The sequence below is a fragment of the Somniosus microcephalus genome, chromosome 18 (genome assembly GCF_052327205.1).
Source record: "Somniosus microcephalus isolate GS21.2 chromosome 18, FLI_Smic_1.0, whole genome shotgun sequence".
In the NCBI taxonomy this organism is placed as follows: Eukaryota; Metazoa; Chordata; class Chondrichthyes; order Squaliformes; family Somniosidae; genus Somniosus; species Somniosus microcephalus.
The window spans coordinates 4,018,407-4,034,571 of record NC_141004.1 but is presented as its reverse complement, the minus strand read 5'-3'; the positions used below and the strand labels follow the sequence as shown (position 1 = coordinate 4,034,571).

The 16,165-nt window shown below is 60.1% G+C and overlaps 1 pseudogene; it reads left to right on the top strand.

The window, feature by feature from the left end:
- The first annotated feature begins 991 nt into the window (after positions 1 to 991).
- LOC147104981 (uncharacterized) lies at positions 992 to 15,265 on the top strand (annotated as a pseudogene).
- Positions 15,266 to 16,165: the final 900 nt, after the last annotated feature.

The window sequence follows — 16,165 nt, the reverse complement described above, 5'->3', positions numbered from 1 at the left end:
CGAAGGCAGTGATATCGCCACTCTTTGGCATCTTGAAAGTCTAAGATGGCGCCTCCCGCGCTTTGCCTTCTTCCCCGATTTAACAAAATGGCGCCTCCCACTCTTTTGTCTTCTCCGCTGTTGCTAGCGCTGTTGCTGGCGTTTTATGCCTTGATGGCGACGCCCTATGGTCTTCGCGCACTTCCCCCCCGCGCTGCTGCTAACGCCGCTCTCCGCGGTTTCCGTGGCAAACTGCAGCTCCTCGCGGCTTTTTGCGCGTTTAATTTTAATTTTTTTTATTTCCCCGTCGTCGGAACAACCCTGCGGGACTCTTGCCTCCCACTTCTCGGGTCTGTACGCTGCCCGGCTTCGTAGCACCGGTCGCACCCTGTGTGCTCCACCCTCTCTCTCTCTCCTCTTCCCGACAACGCTGCTCGGCCCCGTTGCAAGCCACCTGCTCAAGCTCTACACCGCCGCAGTCCAGGAAGGATCAGTGTACTACCTGCCACCAGCCCGATTAGCTGAAGCACCATCGACAGGATAACCAAGCCCCGCTCTCGACAGCCTCTCCTGCAAATCTTCAACTACGCTGATTCAGAGGCAGATGCCCACGGTCGACGCCCGTTTCTACTGTTTCTTTCTTCCTTCTGGCCTCGACCTCTGATAACTTCGCTTCAGGGATGGATCCCCATGAGGTGGTGCAGATTGTAGGGAAGTTCGTATCTGCTCGTCGCCAGTATTATGTCCGTGTATAATTGAGACACGGACTGCAGGAGTTGATTATAACAAGTCTTTACTGAATGGAGACACCCTGGAAACTGAAACTACAGAAGCCTGCTAGGGCCTTTTATACAGGGGTGGTCACTGCCGGTACTGCAGTCTGAGACCAGTCATTCCCTTAAAGGAACATACACAACAGGAGGGGCAGTACAGAGGGAGCGCAGCACTGTCAGAGGGGCAGCACTGAGGGAGCGCTGCACTGTCGGTGGGTCAGTACTGAGGGAGGGTCACAATGTTGGAGCGTCAGTCTTGAGGGAGCGCTGCTCTGTCAGAGGGGCAGTACTGAAGGACCACTGCACTGTCGAAGGGGCAGTACTGAAGGAGTGCTGCATTGTTGGAGGGGCAGTACTGATGGAGTGTTGCACTCTCGGAGGGGCAGTACTGAGGGAGCGCTGCACTGTCGGAGGGGCATTACTGAGGGAGAGCTGCACTGTCGGAGGGGCTGTACTGAGGGGGCGCCGCACTGTCAGAGGGGCTGTACTGAGTGAACGCTGCACTGTTGGAGGGTCATTACTGAGGGAGCGCAGCACTGTCAGAGAGGCAGCACTGAGGGAGCGCTGCACTGTCAGAGAGGCAGCACTAAGGGAGCGCTGCACTATCGGAGGGGCATTACTGAGGGAACACGGCACTGGCGGAGGGTCAGTACTGAGGGAGTTCCGCACTGTCGGAGGGGTAGTACTGAGGGAGTGCTGCACTGTCCGAGGGGCAGTATTGAGGGAGCGCTGCACTGACGGAGGGGCTGTACCCTGGGAGCGCTGCACTGTCGGAGGGGCAGTATTGAGGGAGTGCCGCACTGTCGGAGGGGCAGGACTGAGGGAACGCTGCACTGTCGGAGGGTCAGTACTGAGGGAGTGCTGCACTGTCAGAGGGGCAGTACTGATGGAGTGCTGCACTGTCGGAAGGGTCAGTACTGAGGGAGCGTTGCACTGTCGGAGGGGCAGTACTGAGGCAGCATAGCAGTGTCGAAGGGGCAGTACTGAGGGAGCGCCGCACTGTCAGAGGGGCAGTACTGAGGGAGCGTTGCAGTGTCGGAGGGGCAGTACTGAGGGAACACTGCACTGTTGGAGGGGCAGTACTGAGGGAGCGCTGCACTGTCGGAGGTGCAGTACTGAGGGAGTGCTGCACTGTCGGAGGGGCAGTACTGAGGGAGCGCCGCATTGTCGGAGGGGCAGGCCCGAGGGAGCGCCGCACTGTCGGAGGGGCAGTACTGAGGGAGCGCTGCACTGTCAGAGGTGCAGTACTGAGAGAGTGCTGCACTGTCGGAGGGGCAGTACTGAGGGAGCGCCACAATGTCGGAGGGGCAGTAGTGAGGGAGTGCTGCACTGTTGGAGGGGCAGTACTGAGGGAGCGCCACACTGTCGGAGGGGCAGGACTGAGGGAGCGCCGCACTGTTGGAGGGGCAGCACTGAGGGGGCGCTGCACTGTTGGAGGTGCAGTCCTGAGGGAGTGCTGCACTGTGGGAGGGGCTGTACTGAGGCAGCGCTGCACTGTTTGAGAGACAGTACTGAGGGAGCTCTGCATTGTCCGAGGGGCAGTACTGAGAGAGTGCCACACTGTCGGAGGGGCAGTAATGAGGGAGCGATGCTTTGTCAGAGGGGCAGTACTGAGGGGCCACTGCTAAGTCAGAAGAGCAGTACTGAGGGAGCGCTGCACTGTCAGAGGGGCAGCACTGAGGAAGTGTTGCACTGTCGGAGGTTCAGTACTGAGGGAGTGCTGCACTGTCCGAGGTGCAGTACTGACAGAGCGCTGCACTGTCGGAGGGGCAGTACTGAGGGAGTGCTGCAATGTCTAAGCGGCAGTACTGAGTGAGTGCTGCACTGTCAGAGGGGCAGTACTGAGGAAGATCTGCATTGTCGGAGGGGCAGTACTGAGGGAGCACTGCACTGACTAAGGGGCAGTACTGAGGCAGTGCTACACTGTCAGAGGGGTAGTACTGAGGGAGCGCTGCACTGTCGGAGGGTCAGTACTGAGGGAGTGCTGCACTGTCTGAGGGGCAGTACTGAGGGAGTGCTGCACTGTCGGAGGGGCAGTACTGAGCGAGTGCTGCACTGTCGGAGGGTCAGTACTGAGGGAGTGCTGCACTGTCAGAGGGGCAGTACTGAGGGAGCGCTGCACTGTCAGAGGGTCACTACTGAGGGAGTGCTGCAGTGTCCGTGGGGCGGTACTGAGGGAGCGCTGCACTGTCGGAGTGGCTGTACTGAGGGAGCGCTGTACTGTCGGAGGGTCAGTACTGAGGGAGTGCTGCACTGTTGTAGGGTCAGTACTGAGGGAGTGCTGCACTGTCAGTGGGGCAGTACTGAGGCAGCGCTGCACAGTCGGAGGGGCAGTACTGAGGAAGCACTGCACTGTCGGAGGGGCAGTACTGAGGGAGCGCTGCACTGTCGGAGGGGCAGAACTGAGGGAGTGCTGCACTGTCGGAGGGGCAGTACTGAGGCAGTGCTGCACTGTCGGAGGGGCAGGAGAGAGGGAACGCTGCACTTTCGGAAAGTCAGTACTGAAGGAGTGTTGCACTGTCGGAGGGGCAGTACTGAGGGAGCACTGCACAGTTGTAAGGGCAGTACAGAGGGAGCGCAGCATTGTCAGAGGGTCAGCACTGAGGGAGCGCTGCACTGTCAGAAGGGCATTACTGAGGGAACGCTGCACTGTCGGAGGGTCAGTACTGGGGGAGTGCTGAACTGTCGGAGGGGCAGTACTGAGGGAGCGCCGCATTGTCGGAGGGGCAGGACTGAGGGAGCGCCACACTGTCGGAGGGGCAGTACTGAGGGAGCGCTGCACTGTCGGAGGTGCAGTACTGAGAGAGTGCTGCACTGTCGGAGGGGCAGTACTGAGGGAGCGCCACAATGTCGGAGGGGCAGTAGTGAGGGAGTGCTGCACTGTTGGAGGGGCAGTACTGAGGGAGCGCCACACTGTCGGAGGGGCAGGACTGAGGGAGCGCCGCACTGTTGGAGGGGCAGCACTGAGGGGGCGCTGCACTGTTGGAGGTGCAGTCCTGAGGGAGTGCTGCACTGTGGGAGGGGCTGTACTGAGGCAGCGCTGCACTGTTTGAGAGACAGTACTGAGGGAGCTCTGCATTGTCCGAGGGGCAGTACTGAGAGAGTGCCACACTGTCGGAGGGGCAGTAATGAGGGAGCGATGCTTTGTCAGAGGGGCAGTACTGAGGGGCCACTGCTAAGTCAGAAGTGCAGTACTGAGGGAGCGCTGCACTGTCAGAGGGGCAGCACTGAGGAAGTGTTGCACTGTCGGAGGTTCAGTACTGAGGGAGTGCTGCACTGTCCGAGGTGCAGTACTGACAGAGCGCTGCACTGTCGGAGGGGCTGTACCGAGGGAGCACTGCACTGTCGGAGGGGCAGTGCTGAGGGAGTGCCGAACTGTCGTAGGGGCAGTACTGAGGGTGCGTTGCTCTGTCAGAGGGGCAGTACTGAGTGAGCGCCGCAGTGTCGGAGGGGCAGTACTGAGGGAGTGCTGCAATGTCTAAGCGGCAGTACTGAGTGAGTGCTGCACTGTCAGAGGGGCAGTACTGAGGAAGATCTGCATTGTCGGAGGGGCAGTACTGAGGGAGCACTGCACTGACTAAGGGGCAGTACTGAGGCAGTGCTACACTGTCAGAGGGGTAGTACTGAGGGAGCGCTGCACTGTCGGAGGGTCAGTACTGAGGGAGTGCTGCACTGTCTGAGGGGCAGTACTGAGGGAGTGCTGCACTGTCGGAGGGGCAGTACTGAGCGAGTGCTGCACTGTCGGAGGGTCAGTACTGAGGGAGTGCTACACTGTCAGAGGGTCACTACTGAGGGAGTGCTGCAGTGTCCGTGGGGCGGTACTGAGGGAGCGCTGCACTGTCGGAGTGGCTGTACTGAGGGAGCGCTGTACTGTCGGAGGGTCAGTACTGAGGGAGTGCTGCACTGTTGTAGGGTCAGTACTGAGGGAGTGCTGCACTGTCAGTGGGGCAGTACTGAGGCAGCGCTGCACAGTCGGAGGGGCAGTACTGAGGAAGCACTGCACTGTCGGAGGGGCAGTACTGAGGGAGCGCTGCACTGTCGGAGGGGCAGAACTGAGGGAGTGCTGCACTGTCGGAGGGGCAGTACTGAGGCAGTGCTGCACTGTCGGAGGGGCAGGAGAGAGGGAACGCTGCACTTTCGGAAAGTCAGTACTGAAGGAGTGTTGCACTGTCGGAGGGGCAGTACTGAGGGAGCACTGCACAGTTGTAAGGGCAGTACAGAGGGAGCGCAGCATTGTCAGAGGGTCAGCACTGAGGGAGCGCTGCACTGTCAGAAGGGCATTACTGAGGGAGCGCTGCACTGTCGGAGGGTCAGTACTGGGGGAGTGCTGCACTGTTGGAGGGGCCATATTGAGGAAATGCTGCACTGTCGGCGGGGCAGTACTGAGGGAGTGCTGCACTGTCGGAGGTTCAGTACTGAGGGTCTGCTGCACTGTCCGAGGGGCAGTACTGAGAGAGAGCTGCACTATCGGAGGGGCTGTACAGAGGGAGCGCTGCACTGTCTAAGCGGCGGTACTGAGTGAGTGCTGCACTGTCGGAGCGGCAGTACTGAGGGAGTGCTGCACTGTCGGAGGGGCTGTACTGAGTGAGTGCAGCACTGTCAGAGGGGCAGCACTGAGGAAACTCTGCATTGTCGGAGGGGCAGTACTGAGGGAGCGCTGCACTGTCGGAGGGGCAGTACTGAGGGAGCGCTGTACTGTCGGAGGGCCAGTACTGAGGGAGAGCTGCTTTCTCGGAGGTTCAGTACTGAGGGAGCGCTGCAGTATCAGAGGGGCAGTACTGAGGGAGCGCAGCACTGTCGGAGGGGCAGTACTGAGGGAGCGATGCACTGTCGGAGGGGCAGTACAGTGGGAGTGCAGCACTGTCAGAGGGGCAGCACTGAGGGAGCGCTGCACTGTCGGTGGGTCAGTACTGAGGGAGGGCCACAATGTTGGAGCGTCAGTCTTGAGGGAGCGCTGTTCTGTCAGAGGAGCAGTACTGAAGGACCACTGCACTGTCGAAGGGGCAGTACTGAGGGAGTGCTGCATTGTTGGAGGGGCAGTACTGAGGGAGTGCTGCACTGTCGGAGGGGCAGTACTGAGGGAGCGCTGCACTGTCGGAGGGTCATTACTGAGGGAGAGCTGCACTGTCGGAGGGGCTGTACTGAGGGGGCGCCGCACTGTCAGAGGGGCTGTACTGAGTGAGCGCTGCACTGTTGGAGGGGCTGTACTGAGGGAGCGCTGCACTGTCAGAGAGGCAGCACTAAGGGAGCGCTGCACTGTCGGAGCGGCAGTACTGAGGGAACACGGCACTGTCGGAGGGTCAGTACTGAGGGAGTTCCGCACTGTCGGAGGGGCAGTACTGAGGGAGTGCTGCACTGTCCGAGGGGCAGTATTGAGGGAGCGCTGCACTGTCGGAGGTGCAGTACTGAGGCAGTGCCGCACTGTCGGAGGGCAGTGCTGAGGGAGAGCTGCACTGTCGGAGAGGCAGTACTGAAGGAGCGCTGCCCGGTCGGATGGGCAGTACTGAACGAACGCTGCACTGACGGAGGGGCAGTACTGAGGGAGTGCTGCACTGTCAGAGCATCAGTACTGAGGGAGCGCTGCACTGTCAGAGCATCAGTACTGAGGGAGCGCTGCACTGTAAGAGGGGCAGTACTGAGGGAGCACTGCACTGTAAGAGGGGCATAACTGAGGGAGTGCTGCACTGTCGAAGGAGCAGTACTGAGGGAGCGCTGCACGGTCGGAGGGGCAGTTCTGAGGGAGCGCTGCACTGTCAGAGGGGCAGTAGTGAGGGAGTGCTGCACTGTCAGAGGGGCAGGACTGAGGGAACGCTGCACTGTCGGAGTGTCAGTACTGAGGGAGTGCTGCAGTGTCCGTGGGGCGGTACTGAGGGAGCGCTGCACTGTCGGAGTGACTGTACTGAGGGAGCGCTGCACTGTCGGAGGGTCAGTACTGAGGGATTGCTGCACTGTCGGAGGGTCAGTACTGAGGGAGTGCTGCACTGTCGGAGTGGCTGTACTGAGTGTGTGCAGTGCTGTCAGAGGGGCAGCACTGAGGGAACTCTGCATTGTCGGAGGGGCAGTACTGAGGGAGTGCTGCACTGTCGGAGGGGCAGTACTGAGGGAGCGCTGCACTGTCTAAGGGGCAGTACTGAGGGAGATCTGCTTTCTCAGAGGGTCAGTACTGAGGGAGTGCTGCAGTATCAGAGGGGCAGTACTGAGGGAGCGCAGCACTGTCGGAGGGGCAGTACTGAGGGAGCGATGCACTGTCGGAGGGGCAGTACAGAGGGAGCGCAGCACTGTCAGAGGGGCAGCACTGAGGGAGCGCTGCACTGTCGGTGGGCCAGTACTGAGGGAGGGCCACAATGTTGGAGCGTCAGTCTTGAGGGAGCGCTGTTCTGTCCGAGGAGCAGTACTGAAGGACCACTGCACTGTCAAAGGGGCAGTACTGAGGGAGCGCTGCACTGTCGGAGTGGCAGTACTGAGGGAGTGCTGCATTTTTGGAGGGGCAGTACTGAGTGAGCGCTGCACTGTCGGAGGTGCAGTACTGAGGGTGCGCTGCATTGTTGGAGGGGCAGTACTGATGGAGTGCTGCACTCTCGGAGGGGCAGTACTGAGGGAGCGCTGCACTGTCGGAGGGTCATTACTGAGGGAGAGCTGCACTGTTGGAGGGGCTGTACTGAGGGGGCGCCGCACTGTTGGAGGGGCTGTACTGAGGGAGCGCTGCACTGTCGGAGCGGCAGTACTGAGGGAACACGGCACTGTCGGAGGGTCAGTAGTGAGGGAGTTCCGCACTGTCGGAGGGGCAGTACTGAGAGAGTGCTGCACTGTCCAAGGGGCAGTATTGAGGGAGCGCTGCACTGTCGGAGGGGCAGTACTAAGGCAGTGCCGCACTGTCGGAGGGCAGTGCTGAGGGAGAACTGCACTGTCGGAGGGGCAGTACTGAAGGAGCGCTGCACTGTCGGACGGGCAGTACTGAGCGAACGCTGCACTGACGGAGGGGCAGTACTGAGGGAGTGCTGCACTGTCGGAGCATCAGTACTGAGGGAGCGCTGCACTGTCAGAGCATCAGTACTGAGGGAGTGCTGCACTGTAAGAGTGGCAGTACTGAGGGAGCACTGCACTGTAAGAGGGGCAGAACTGAGGAAGTGCTGCACTGTCGGAGGAGCAGTACTGAGGGAGCGCTGCACGGTCGGAGGGGCTGTACCCTGGGAGCGCTGCACTGTTGGAGGGGCAGTATTGAGGGAGTGCTGCACTGTCGGAGGGGCAAGACTGAGGGAACGCTGCACTGTCGGAGGGTCAGTACTGAGGGAGTGCTGCACTGTCGGAGGGGCGGTACTGGTGGACTGCTGCACTCTCGGAGGGGCAGTACTGAGGGAGTGCTGCATTGTCGGAGGGGCAATACTGATGGAGCGTTGCAGAGTCGGAGGGGCAGTACTGAGGGAGTGCTGCACTGTCGGAGCATCAGTACTGAGGGAGCGCTGCACTGTCAGAGCATCAGTACTGAGGGAGTGCTGCACTGTAAGAGGGGCAGTACTGAGGGAGCACTGCACTGTAAGAGGGGCAGAACTGAGGAAGTGCTGCACGGTCGGAGGGGCAGTACTGAGGGAGTGCTGCACTGTCAGAGGGGCTGTACCCTGGGAGCGCTGCACTGTTGGAGGGGCAGTATTGAGGGACTGCTGCACTGTCGGAGGGGCAGGACTGAGGGAACGCTGCACTGTTGGAGGGTCAGTACTGAGGGAGTGCTGCACTGTCGGAGGGGCAGGACTGAGGGAGCGCTGCATTGTTGGAGGGGCAGTACTGCGGGAGTGCTGCACTGTGGGAGGGGCAGTACTGAGGGAGTGCTGCACTGTCCGAGGTGCAGTACTGACAGAGCGCTGCACTGTCGGAGGGGCTGTACTGAGGGAGCACTGCACTGTCGGAGGGGCAGTGCTGAGGGAGTGCCGAACTGTCGTAGGGGCAGTACTGAGGGTGCGTTGCTCTGTCAGAGGGGCAGTACTGAGTGAGCGCCGCAGTGTCGGAGGGGCAGTACTGAGGGAGTGCTGCAATGTCTAAGCGGCAGTACTGAGTGAGTGCTGCACTGTCAGAGGGGCAGTACTGAGGAAGATCTGCATTGTCGGAGGGGCAGTACTGAGGGAGCACTGCACTGACTAAGGGGCAGTACTGAGGCAGTGCTACACTGTCAGAGGGGTAGTACTGAGGGAGCGCTGCACTGTCGGAGGGTCAGTACTGAGGGAGTGCTGCACTGTCTGAGGGGCAGTACTGAGGGAGTGCTGCACTGTCGGAGGGGCAGTACTGAGCGAGTGCTGCACTGTCGGAGGGTCAGTACTGAGGGAGTGCTGCACTGTCAGAGGGGCAGTACTGAGGGAGCGCTGCACTGTCAGAGGGTCACTACTGAGGGAGTGCTGCAGTGTCCGTGGGGCGGTACTGAGGGAGCGCTGCACTGTCGGAGTGGCTGTACTGAGGGAGCGCTGTACTGTCGGAGGGTCAGTACTGAGGGAGTGCTGCACTGTTGTAGGGTCAGTACTGAGGGAGTGCTGCACTGTCAGTGGGGCAGTACTGAGGCAGCGCTGCACAGTCGGAGGGGCAGTACTGAGGAAGCACTGCACTGTCGGAGGGGCAGTACTGAGGGAGCGCAGCTCTGTCGGAGGGGCAGAACTGAGGGAGTGCTGCACTGTCGGAGGGGCAGTACTGAGGCAGTGCTGCACTGTCGGAGGGGCAGGAGAGAGGGAACGCTGCACTTTCGGAAAGTCAGTACTGAAGGAGTGTTGCACTGTCGGAGGGGCAGTACTGAGGGAGCACTGCACAGTTGTAAGGGCAGTACAGAGGGAGCGCAGCATTGTCAGAGGGTCAGCACTGAGGGAGCGCTGCACTGTCAGAAGGGCATTACTGAGGGAACGCTGCACTGTCGGAGGGTCAGTACTGGGGGAGTGCTGAACTGTCGGAGGGGCAGTACTGAGGGAGCGCCGCATTGTCGGAGGGGCAGGACTGAGGGAGCGCCGCACTGTCGGAGGGGCAGTACTGAGGGAGCGCTGCACTGTCGGAGGTGCAGTACTGAGAGAGTGCTGCACTGTCGGAGGGGCAGTACTGAGGGAGCGCCACAATGTCGGAGGGGCAGTAGTGAGGGAGTGCTGCACTGTTGGAGGGGCAGTACTGAGGGAGCGACACACTGTCGGAGGGGCAGGACTGAGGGAGCGCCGCACTGTTGGAGGGGCAGCACTGAGGGGGCGCTGCACTGTTGGAGGTGCAGTCCTGAGGGAGTGCTGCACTGTGGGAGGGGCTGTACTGAGGCAGCGCTGCACTGTTTGAGAGACAGTACTGAGGGAGCTCTGCATTGTCCGAGGGGCAGTACTGAGAGAGTGCCACACTGTCGGAGGGGCAGTAATGAGGGAGCGATGCTTTGTCAGAGGGGCAGTACTGAGGGGCCACTGCTAAGTCAGAAGCGCAGTACTGAGGGAGCGCTGCACTGTCAGAGGGGCAGCACTGAGGAAGTGTTGCACTGTCGGAGGTTCAGTACTGAGGGAGTGCTGCACTGTCCGAGGTGCAGTACTGACAGAGCGCTGCACTGTCGGAGGGGCTGTACCGAGGGAGCACTGCACTGTCGGAGGGGCAGTGCTGAGGGAGTGCCGAACTGTCGTAGGGGCAGTACTGAGGGTGCGTTGCTCTGTCAGAGGGGCAGTACTGAGTGAGCGCCGCAGTGTCGGAGGGGCAGTACTGAGGGAGTGCTGCAATGTCTAAGCGGCAGTACTGAGTGAGTGCTGCACTGTCAGAGGGGCAGTACTGAGGAAGATCTGCATTGTCGGAGGGGCAGTACTGAGGGAGCACTGCACTGACTAAGGGGCAGTACTGAGGCAGTGCTACACTGTCAGAGGGGTAGTACTGAGGGAGCGCTGCACTGTCGGAGGGTCAGTACTGAGGGAGTGCTGCACTGTCTGAGGGGCAGTACTGAGGGAGTGCTGCACTGTCGGAGGGGCAGTACTGAGCGAGTGCTGCACTGTCGGAGGGTCAGTACTGAGGGAGTGCTGCACTGTCAGAGGGGCAGTACTGAGGGAGCGCTGCACTGTCAGAGGGTCACTACTGAGGGAGTGCTGCAGTGTCCGTGGGGCGGTACTGAGGGAGCGCTGCACTGTCGGAGTGGCTGTACTGAGGGAGCGCTGTACTGTCGGAGGGTCAGTACTGAGGGAGTGCTGCACTGTTGTAGGGTCAGTACTGAGGGAGTGCTGCACTGTCAGTGGGGCAGTACTGAGGCAGCGCTGCACAGTCGGAGGGGCAGTACTGAGGAAGCACTGCACTGTCGGAGGGGCAGTACTGAGGGAGCGCTGCACTGTCGGAGGGGCAGAACTGAGGGAGTGCTGCACTGGTGGAGGGGCAGTACTGAGGCAGTGCTGCACTGTCGGAGGGGCAGGAGAGAGGGAACGCTGCACTTTCGGAAAGTCAGTACTGAAGGAGTGTTGCACTGTCGGAGGGGCAGTACTGAGGGAGCACTGCACAGTTGTAAGGGCAGTACAGAGGGAGCGCAGCATTGTCAGAGGGTCAGCACTGAGGGAGCGCTGCACTGTCAGAAGGGCATTACTGAGGGAGCGCTGCACTGTCGGAGGGTCAGTACTGGGGGAGTGCTGCACTGTTGGAGGGGCCATATTGAGGAAATGCTGCACTGTCGGCGGGGCAGTACTGAGGGAGTGCTGCACTGTCGGAGGTTCAGTACTGACGGTCTGCTGCACTGTCCGAGGGGCAGTACTGAGAGAGAGCTGCACTATCGGAGGGGCTGTACAGAGGGAGCGCTGCACTGTCTAAGCGGCGGTACTGAGTGAGTGCTGCACTGTCGGAGGGGCAGTACTGAGGGAGTGCTGCTTTCTCGGAGGTTCAGTACTGAGGGAGCGCTGCAGTGTCGGAGGGGCAGTACTGAGGGAGCGCTGCACTGTCGGAGGGGCAGTACTGAGGGAGTGCTGCACTGTCGGAGGGGCTGTACTGAGTGAGTGCAGCACTGTCAGAGGGGCAGCACTGAGGAAACTCTGCATTGTCGGAGGGGCAGTACTGAGGGAGCGCTGCACTGTCGGAGGGGCAGTACTGAGGGAGCGCTGCACTGTCGGAGGGGCAGTACAGTGGGAGTGCAGCACTGTCAGAGGGGCAGCACTGAGGGAGCGCTGCACTGTCGGTGGGTCAGTACTGAGGGAGGGCCACAATGTTGGAGCGTCAGTCTTGAGGGAGCGCTGTTCTGTCAGAGGAGCAGTACTGAAGGACCACTGCACTGTCGAAGGGGCAGTACTGAGGGAGTGCTGCATTGTTGGAGGGGCAGTACTGAGGGAGTGCTGCACTGTCGGAGGGGCAGTACTGAGGGAGCGCTGCACTGTCGGAGGGTCATTACTGAGGGAGAGCTGCACTGTCGGAGGGGCTGTACTGAGGGGGCGCCGCACTGTCAGAGGGGCTGTACTGAGTGAGCGCTGCACTGTTGGAGGGGCTGTACTGAGGGAGCGCTGCACTGTCAGAGAGGCAGCACTAAGGGAGCGCTGCACTGTCGGAGCGGCAGTACTGAGGGAACACGGCACTGTCGGAGGGTCAGTACTGAGGGAGTTCCGCACTGTCGGAGGGGCAGTACTGAGGGAGTGCTGCACTGTCCGAGGGGCAGTATTGAGGGAGCGCTGCACTGTCGGAGGTGCAGTACTGAGGCAGTGCCGCACTGTCGGAGGGCAGTGCTGAGGGAGAGCTGCACTGTCGGAGAGGCAGTACTGAAGGAGCGCTGCCCGGTCGGATGGGCAGTACTGAACGAACGCTGCACTGACGGAGGGGCAGTACTGAGGGAGTGCTGCACTGTCAGAGCATCAGTACTGAGGGAGCGCTGCACTGTCAGAGCATCAGTACTGAGGGAGCGCTGCACTGTAAGAGGGGCAGTACTGAGGGAGCACTGCACTGTAAGAGGGGCATAACTGAGGGAGTGCTGCACTGTCGGAGGAGCAGTACTGAGGGAGCGCTGCACGGTCGGAGGGGCAGTTCTGAGGGAGCGCTGCACTGTCAGAGGGGCAGTAGTGAGGGAGTGCTGCACTGTCAGAGGGGCAGGACTGAGGGAACGCTGCACTGTCGGAGTGTCAGTACTGAGGGAGTGCTGCAGTGTCCGTGGGGCGGTACTGAGGGAGCGCTGCACTGTCGGAGTGACTGTACTGAGGGAGCGCTGCACTGTCGGAGGGTCAGTACTGAGGGATTGCTGCACTGTCGGAGGGTCAGTACTGAGGGAGTGCTGCACTGTCGGAGTGGCTGTACTGAGTGTGTGCAGTGCTGTCAGAGGGGCAGCACTGAGGGAACTCTGCATTGTCGGAGGGGCAGTACTGAGGGAGTGCTGCACTGTCGGAGGGGCAGTACTGAGGGAGCGCTGCACTGTCTAAGGGGCAGTACTGAGGGAGATCTGCTTTCTCAGAGGGTCAGTACTGAGGGAGTGCTGCAGTATCAGAGGGGCAGTACTGAGGGAGCGCAGCACTGTCGGAGGGGCAGTACTGAGGGAGCGATGCACTGTCGGAGGGGCAGTACAGAGGGAGCGCAGCACTGTCAGAGGGGCAGCACTGAGGGAGCGCTGCACTGTCGGTGGGCCAGTACTGAGGGAGGGCCACAATGTTGGAGCGTCAGTCTTGAGGGAGCGCTGTTCTGTCCGAGGAGCAGTACTGAAGGACCACTGCACTGTCAAAGGGGCAGTACTGAGGGAGCGCTGCACTGTCGGAGTGGCAGTACTGAGGGAGTGCTGCATTTTTGGAGGGGCAGTACTGAGTGAGCGCTGCACTGTCGGAGGTGCAGTACTGAGGGTGCGCTGCATTGTTGGAGGGGCAGTACTGATGGAGTGCTGCACTCTCGGAGGGGCAGTACTGAGGGAGCGCTGCACTGTCGGAGGGTCATTACTGAGGGAGAGCTGCACTGTTGGAGGGGCTGTACTGAGGGGGCGCCGCACTGTTGGAGGGGCTGTACTGAGGGAGCGCTGCACTGTCGGAGCGGCAGTACTGAGGGAACACGGCACTGTCGGAGGGTCAGTAGTGAGGGAGTTCCGCACTGTCGGAGGGGCAGTACTGAGAGAGTGCTGCACTGTCCAAGGGGCAGTATTGAGGGAGCGCTGCACTGTCGGAGGGGCAGTACTAAGGCAGTGCCGCACTGTCGGAGGGCAGTGCTGAGGGAGAACTGCACTGTCGGAGGGGCAGTACTGAAGGAGCGCTGCACTGTCGGACGGGCAGTACTGAGCGAACGCTGCACTGACGGAGGGGCAGTACTGAGGGAGTGCTGCACTGTCGGAGCATCAGTACTGAGGGAGCGCTGCACTGTCAGAGCATCAGTACTGAGGGAGTGCTGCACTGTAAGAGTGGCAGTACTGAGGGAGCACTGCACTGTAAGAGGGGCAGAACTGAGGAAGTGCTGCACTGTCGGAGGAGCAGTACTGAGGGAGCGCTGCACGGTCGGAGGGGCTGTACCCTGGGAGCGCTGCACTGTTGGAGGGGCAGTATTGAGGGAGTGCTGCACTGTCGGAGGGGCAAGACTGAGGGAACGCTGCACTGTCGGAGGGTCAGTACTGAGGGAGTGCTGCACTGTCGGAGGGGCGGTACTGGTGGACTGCTGCACTCTCGGAGGGGCAGTACTGAGGGAGTGCTGCATTGTCGGAGGGGCAATACTGATGGAGCGTTGCAGAGTCGGAGGGGCAGTACTGAGGGAGTGCTGCACTGTCGGAGCATCAGTACTGAGGGAGCGCTGCACTGTCAGAGCATCAGTACTGAGGGAGTGCTGCACTGTAAGAGGGGCAGTACTGAGGGAGCACTGCACTGTAAGAGGGGCAGAACTGAGGAAGTGCTGCACGGTCGGAGGGGCAGTACTGAGGGAGTGCTGCACTGTCAGAGGGGCTGTACCCTGGGAGCGCTGCACTGTTGGAGGGGCAGTATTGAGGGACTGCTGCACTGTCGGAGGGGCAGGACTGAGGGAACGCTGCACTGTTGGAGGGTCAGTACTGAGGGAGTGCTGCACTGTCAGAGGGGCAGGACTGAGGGAGCGCTGCATTGTTGGAGGGGCAGTACTGCGGGAGTGCTGCACTGTGGGAGGGGCAGTACTGAGGGAGTGCTGCACTGTCGGAGGGGCAGTACTGAGGGAGCGCTGCACTTTCGGAGGGTCAGTACTGAGGGAGTGCTGCACTGTCAGAGGGGCAGGACTGAGGGAGCGCTGCATTGTTGGAGGGGCGGTACTGATGGAGTGCTGCACTCTCGGAGGGGCAGTACTGAGGGAGCGCTGCATTGTCGGAGGGGCAATACTGATGGAGCGTTGCAGTGTCGGAGGGGCAGTACTGAGGGAACGCTGCACTGTTGGAGGGGCAGTACTGAGGGAGCGCTGCACTGTCGGAGGTGCAGTACTGAGGGAGTGCTGCACTGTCGGAGGGGCAGTACTGAAGGAGCGCCGCACTGTCAGAGGGGCAGTACTGAGGGAGCGCCGCACTTCCAGAGGTGCCATCTTTTGGATTCGATGTTAAACTGAGTTCCTGTCTGCCCTTTCAGATAAAATATCTCATGGCACCATTTTAGAGAAGAGCAGGGGAGTTCACCCTGGTGTGCTGGGCCCAATATTTAACCCTCAACCATAGAATCATAGATATTCATGGCACAATGCCATATTTCCAACATTGCAAATGTGACGACACTTCAAAAGTCCTTCATTGGCTGTAAAGCGCTTTGGGACGTCCTGAGGTGCTGAAAGGCGCTGGAGAAATGCAAGTCTGTCTTTTGTTTTTCTAAATTGCTCGCTGTCACATGAGGGGAGAGGCCTGGAATGGGGTCTGGGAGGATGGTGCGGCAGGTGCCTGTGGAACAGTGCAGGGAATGGAATAAATGTGATCAGCTCACAGGCCACAATTTCTGACTGAGGGACAACTTGCTATGTTGGATGACGGCCAGTAGGTGGGGGCAGCGTACCATAAATAACCTGTGGAGTCTGAACTAACTTCACAAGCCCCAAGCAGATGAGGGACGGGAGTTCTTCAATTATTCAAGGACTGCGCTGTAAATGATATCATCAGACGGATCATCATTAATTGCCAGGAGCGACACTTTTAACAACCAACTTAGAATCGCAAAAGGCAACAAAAAATTTTACAACTAGAATATTCTCACGTTGACAGAGAGGCCAATACATCAGATCCTCATTAATGAGGGGGCTTGTTATAAATCTCTCCGTTAATTAGAGTCTGAGCGCGGAATTATTCATCTGTGCTGATCAGCTGCAGGATATTACTGCAGGGGAATGGGTCACTGTCCCATTAAACACTCCCAGGGCAGGTACAGCACGGGTTAGATACAGAGTAAAGCTCCCTCTACACTGTCCCATCAAACACTCCCAGGGCAGGTACAGCACGGGTTAGATACAGAGTAAAGCTCCCTCTACACTGTCCCATCAAACACTCCCAGGGCAGGTACAGCACGGGTTAG